This window comes from Gavialis gangeticus, unplaced genomic scaffold, assembly GCF_001723915.1.
Source record: "Gavialis gangeticus isolate Ggan-Ray unplaced genomic scaffold, GavGan_comp1, whole genome shotgun sequence".
NCBI classification, from domain to species: Eukaryota; Metazoa; Chordata; order Crocodylia; family Gavialidae; genus Gavialis; species Gavialis gangeticus.
Genome location: NW_017728991.1, coordinates 9,174,808 through 9,181,625, shown reverse-complemented (window position 1 = coordinate 9,181,625; position 6,818 = coordinate 9,174,808). Strand labels below are relative to the sequence as shown.

Genomic DNA, 6,818 nt, shown 5'->3' with positions numbered 1-6,818 from the left:
CCCCCCCCCCCCCCCCCAAAAAAAAAAACAAAAACATGCAAAAATCAAGGCTTTTGGCTTGGGACCTGTCTTCTGGTACACAGCATGTGTGTACAGTTGAGCATCCTAGCCCACCTGCCCATGCGAGTAGTCCCAGTCACGTCAATGGGATTACTGCTGGGCAACCTTACACATCTACTCTTTGAAAAACCGGCAGAGACCCTGGACTAATGACACAAGCAAAACCTGGTTTCTTTATCCCTGGAGGAGGGCCACTCCCCTCATACTTCAGGCTTTGCTGAAGATGATTTTCCCTCCGAGCTACAGGGAGGGAGAAGAGATGTGGACGCCTGCCAGAATTATATCCCGAAAGATGGCTCCCCCCACCCTAGGGGAGCAGCAGGCTTTCAGAGCTGCGTGGGGCTGTGCCAAGAAACACCTGCTGGGACAGTGAATCTGTCCCTCCAAGTACGTGCTTGAAGTTAGCTACGTGGATCACGGTGCTCAGCACAGGGCAGGACTGGTCTCCTAAGGGGGCTGGGATGCTTAATGGGAACATCATGCTCAACCTGGAAAAAATGTGCAGGTTCAAGTTCCCTAATGCACACAAGTCTGCTCCATGCAGAAGCAGCACCACAGGCAGCAGTCCCAGGACCGAAGCCCTTTGAGAGTTAATTCAGGACAATTGCATCATGCTAAGGGGGACTTGCATGAAGTCCTGGGACCAGGCTCTGCCTGATTCCCTTACGGAGACACAGAGGCCAAAAGAAGCCCTTGTCTTCCTTGGCACAGTCCATGGAAAAGCTACGCTGCTGTAGGGCAAGCGTGGCTGACCTGCAACGAGCCACAAGTGGCCCGACAGCCTCCATGGTGGCACGTGGCAGATTGGGGAGGGGGCAGGCAGCACAGCAGCAATAGGGAAGAAAGCAGAGCAGCAGATTAGGCAGGGGGCAGGAATTGGAGTGGCACTTGGAGAGGGCACAATTTGTGACACACCTGTCAACAAGGTTGGCCTCCATAGCTGTAGAGGAACGGCTGCGTCCATGCTATCGTGGTGCAACGTGGCATCCTAAAGGGAATATAGGACCGTGGCTCCCTGCTATCACCCCGAGAGCTGCTCAGGGGAACTGTTGTACCTTGTGGCAGGGGAGGCAGTGGGAAGTACTTACCACACTTGGTAATGGGAATGCAGCCTCTGTCTATCCAAGAGGCATGTCTCCTTGAGGCACAGCATCTGCCAGTGCTTCCAACCTGAAGATAATTTGGGGTTCAAGGAGCTTGGTGCAGACCTGAAGTGTGAGCTGTTGAAAAGCCCTGTCCAGTCCTGCTTCCCATCTCCCTTTTTTCTTACCATTTCTTTAATCACACATCTTTTGTGTGGCTAATGCTGTCAAGAGGCAGTGAGGAGCAGGAGGACACGGCGCGCTGTGAGACCAAGCTGATGTGTGTGGTGGATGAAGAAGGGTCATGCACCATGCGCGTCCCCGCTCCGAAGGAGCAGCTGCCAGCCCTGGGGATGGCAGTCTTGTGTTATCCTCGGAGGTCAAACTTGCTCTCTCCCGGCCCCTTTCGGCCCCTGCTCTCTGCTTCTTCTTAGCCGGGAACTCTTGGTTTCCTCGCTAGGCCTGGGAGTGTTTGCATTGGGTTCGGTCCTTGGCCATCCCCTGACTCTATTATCAGCAGTGACATGAACGGTTTTCCACTGGCAAATAGAGTGAAACCTGCTAAATTAATTTCCCCTGACCCACTACACAGCAGGAGAGTTTGATAGCTTTTGGTCACTGCTGACCTGTAGCGAGTGGTAAGTGCCAGGAGGTGCAGCTCTCTGTATCCCATCACCAGTTCAGGGCTTGATCACGTACCCTTGAAAGTCAAAGGAGAAGACTCCTGCTGAGCCCACTGGCTTTGGATCAGGTCCCAACGGAGACATTAAATCTTCCAACATCTTGTTGCTTTCAGCATCCCCTAGAACGCAACACGACAGCCATTAAAACAGGGCAGAAATACGACACTTCACTGCTTGCTTGCTGCTGTATTTTCTGATAACTGCATCTGTGGCATAATCATCACCTCTGACTAAAATCAAATTTCCAAATGAGCAAGCAGCGTTTTTAGTTTTTCTTCACCTTCTGCTGGTGAACACTTTTTTTTCTTTCCAGTCCCTTTTTCTCTGCGGCGCTTTCCAATTCAAGAAATTGTTGTCCTGTGATAGGCATAGCAATGCCCCAAAATAGCAGTATTCTTGAACTCGTGTTTATCAAAGCAAATATTTGCTGGAATTGCATTAACATTTTTTCTACCCCAGTAGCACATAGTGGAGTTTTTCAAGCTAACCTAAAGCAAATAACTTGAAAGGGGTACTTCATTTTAATTAGCTACAGAGGATAGCATTCTTAAACACCCTAGCACTGAATCACTTTACTGGAACTTGGTTATTGCTTTCAGCAAAGCAACACTGTGGTCCCTTTCAATATGTAGCTTTTTGAATGGGTGTAATACCTAAATAAATCTATCCCTTAGCGCAGCTGTCTCAAGTCAAGTCTCCTGGCAGCTTCTAATCCATTCAAGGAGGAGAAACTTGAAAACTGACCCCAAACTTCAGTGGGTCACTTGGAAAAGCGCCTTCCAGTTCCTTTTGCACCCAGCGGTGATTTCGTAGTAGGGAAAAATAGTCTAGTGAATGCAAATGAAGGCAGAAATCAGGAGACTCTTGTGAATTATTTTGACAATACCAGCTGGTCTGAAATGGAACATGTGGGCCTGATATCGTGTCGTCTTCCTATCCCCATTGGAAGTGCATCCCCCCGAGCTGCAGATGACTGAATAACACTGCAGTGCTAAAGAATGTTTTAAATAGTGTGTGTCAACTATTTGCGGTAAATATAGTCTGCAAAGAGATCCTGGGTTTCTGTTTGCAAACTAACAGTTGGGAAAAGGTGGTTTAGTTGACAGAGCACTTGTCTGGAGCTCAAGAGCTGAGCTCTGTTCCTAGCTTAGATGCAGATGCCATGTGTGACCAAGGGCAAACCACTGACTCTTCTGCATCCCCATGTTAAAAAACAGGATCAATATTTTTGCTAACTTGCCTAGATTAGTAGATTAAAACCTACTAATGAAGACAAGATGCTCGACTGTTATGGTGACGAGAGCTTTTGTATGTTGAAAGAGCTCTAACTAGATGTAACATTTTTCTTTTCGCTGTTCCAAACTAAGAAACAATTTGTCCTCTCCAGCGTATTTCAGCCCTTTGAATTTTTCACTTAGAGTATTTGATTTTTGTAGTTTGGTGACAGGGAGATTTGGAAAAGAGACAGAAAATGGGTTATACTGCATGCTCTGCTCCTTGTTTGGATGAACGTAGGTTTTTTAATGTTTGAGAAACAAATTTAGGCCTGTTCTGGTAAAGCATTTAAGTGTGTGCTAAAGTCCTGTTCGCCAAAGCACTCACGCCCAGAATTTCTGATGTACAGATATAAAATTACAGATAGGCACCTAGTAGGATTTGCAAAGGTACCTGAATCATGGTCTTGAACTGAACTAAATTAAAAAGAAAATCTCCAATAATTTTTTAGCAATATTTACCCAGCTCTGGGGATGAGTACAGTCATTGTATGGCACCTAACATATCATCTGATAGTGTAGACGTATACATTTTTTAAAGAGCCAAATCCTGCTCTTAGCCTCAGGTTGTACATCCACAGTAAATACCATGGAGTTCATTCAGCTACAGTATTCAAATTGCAGGAATTGGCCCCAAATACTGAAGCTGTACCAAAAAAAAAAAAAAAAAGATTGTTTTGCTTATTTCTAACACAAGGTTTGCCCCTTGCAATGTGATGTAATTGGCACAACACAGATTTTGAACTTTCGGTATAATTTGAATATAAAATAAGGTGATATTTGTCACTTGAATAGCGCTGTATAAAACCTCGCATTGAATCCTCACGCACATGCTTTGAGGTCAGTTTAAATAACAACTCTAATGCTAATTTTATAGAAATGTGAAATTGAGACTGTACCTGGTATCACAAAAGAATTCAGTGTCGGGAGGGGATTCGAAGGCAGAAAGAAGTAAGTGGCTTCGAGTCCTGTATTCGCCCCACTGGAGCCCCTGCCCCCTGGAAGTACTGAACCGTTGATTTGTCTCACCTGGTCTTTTTTCCTGCTTGCACACTAACTATCAATCATTATTTTCTCAAGTGCACGCACTCGATTTCATTCAGCTAATACAGAGTTGTAGAGACGTCTTTATGAATTGATTGCCTATTGACTTGACTTGTACAGCGGTGGTACCAGCCACCTGATAGTGTTTGTTTTTCCCCCCTCAGATGAATGTGCAGGCAGTTCTGATGCTTCCCCTGAAATTTGCTTTAGCTGTATATATGACATGAAAACGGAGGGTGCAAATGCCTACATAAAATGAACTTACAAGGGGTGCAGATGTGGCCAGAATTAATTAATTTTAAAGTTTAACTAAATATTCGTGTTAAAATGGCATTGATAGCCAGCTCTAACTCTTAATAAAAAGCAGGGTTGGGAAGGATATAGTTGACGGTTCCCCATTCAGGGCAATAAACCAGAGAGAAAAGGAGTGTGCTTCTTAACCCTAAAGCTAACACCCTCATTTGAGTCAAGTATGCCTCAATAGCTTGGTGACAGGCAGCTCCCAAAGGTATGTCATAACCTCAAGCTCCCGATGATTTCATGGGGTTTGACGACTTTTCACGTGTTTCAGGCTCGTACCACAAACAAACACGATTCCCTCGTTCTAAACAGGATGTTTCAGCGGTGAATCGAAAGAGGGGAAGGCTGCACTACACCCAACTTCTGAGCTGTGGTTTCTGAGCAGCCAAGTATTACATAAGCAGAGCAGCAGATGTGTAGAGCTGCTGCAATAAAAGGAAACTGTGCTGCATTGCAGTAAAACAATGTAATTTTAGGATTTTCCCTATAACTGGGGAAACTTGCAAGGTCTATCTCTTACCTTGATTTTAGATGTTCCCTCTTAAGTGACAATGCTTACCTTGAAAAACTTAAAAAATTGCTTTAGGTAACATTATCCCTCTGTCTAGCTACCCATCACTCATCTGCCTCTCATTTCAAGATTGTCCTTTTGCACCATCGTGATAACATCACCGTACTCTGTGCACAGATGAAATCACGGTCTCGCAATTGCTGTGCTAGGTACTAGAGGTCCATGTCCTGAGCATCGGGTTTGCTCCATGTTTTGTCTTGAAATGGAGTTCCTTGGAAATAGGCAGAGAGCTGGACCCGATGATCTTGTAAGATAAGCCTGTGCAAAGCGGTAAGTATTCTTACTGTGGCCAATTTGGAGGGACAGTGATTTGATTCGGAGATTCGAATCACTGTCCCAATTCGATTTGGCCGAATCGGGTCTGAAGATTTGGTGCCAGTTCGGAGATTCGGCCATAGACTAAACAGGCAGCAGTCCTCACCACACTGGACACAGCTGCCTCCAGCTGGTAAGTCTGTTGTGGTGAGCAGAGGGGGAGGGAAGGGGCATGGGGGAAGGGGCGCAGATCAACACCCCCACAGCAAGGGAGGGATTGGGGCTGGGACAAGCTGCCCAGCCGGGACTCAGGGAGGGGGGCAGGGGGCCGTGGGATGTGGGCGCAGCAGTGCTTGGAGCGGGGTGCTATGCCCTGCTGCCACTTGCCTGGCCAGGGTGGGGGGCGGTGCAATGCAGGTGTGGCTCACTCCAGAAGGGGGCAAGTGGCAGCAGGGCATAGCCCCCACTCCCAGTGCACCCATGCCCACGTCCCGCATCCCCGTCCCAGCTGGGCAGCTTGTCCCAGCCCCAATCCCTCCCCCTCGCACCTTCCCTCCCCCCTCCACCTACCACAACAGACTTACCAGCTGGAGGCAGCTGTGTCCAGCGTGGTGAGGACTGCTGCCTGTTTAGTCTATGGCCGAATCTCTGAAGCGGCACCGAATCATTTCCAAATCAATTTGGAGGCTTCTGATTCGATTCGGATTCAGAGATTCGGCCACCGAATTGAGCCAAATTTCCTCCAAAGCAAATCAGCTACCAAAGCTTCGCAGAGCCCTATTGTCAGGTCCCTTCTAGCCTCTAACTTCTATGAATCGAAGTGTTTGCCTCTCTTTTGTGCTTTGAACTCTCAAGATAAGCACAAAAGAGAAAGCCAGGCTCCTTACAGTGGGTGGAAAGGCCTGATACAACTGTGCTTGATATGTTAAAGATAAAATTAAATGCAGCGGAGGCGGGGTGGGGGGTGAACAGTGTGTAGAGTAGGCTTGTAACCTCTTTTCTGTTGGGCAACCAAATACACTGATGAGTGAAGACAGCTTACAGTGGCTGCCCTTTCAGATAACATCACCTGATACTTCCTGTGCAATGTTCCTTCTGACCAGGGGGTCCTGAGCCCTATTGCACTGTTTGCAATTCATTTATTGCAGATGGATTAAATTTTTCTGAGATTAGGAATTTCTGAGCCACCAAGTATTACATAAGCAGAACAGCAGATGTGTAGAGCTGCTGTAGCGAAAGCTAGAGCTGAATGAAAAATTTCCAGCAGAACTTTACTTCCTCCAAAAATGGCTTCTCCTTCTTTTTTTTTCTTTTTTTGCAATCAGTATGTTCTTCAGGAATATTGAGTTCAATGAAATTTTGTTTTGAAAAAAATTAATTTAAGTGAAGCCTTTCGCTAAGGTTGAAATGCTCCCTTTCAGTCATTGAGGATTGCAGTGCATCTTTTCTTTCATTTTGATTAATTTTTACAGTCTAAATTACAATATAAACATTTCTGAAATTGATTGCCAGACTTCAGGAAGGCTTTTGATACTGTCTCTCACCCCAT

The 6,818-nt window shown here is 46.2% G+C and overlaps 1 protein-coding gene across 1 annotated transcript in view; it reads left to right on the top strand.

Moving 5' to 3' along the window:
* Positions 1–6,818, top strand: part of ANKFN1 (ankyrin repeat and fibronectin type III domain containing 1) — a 108,820-nt gene that overhangs the window by 22,768 nt on the left and 79,234 nt on the right. The window lies entirely within an intron of this gene.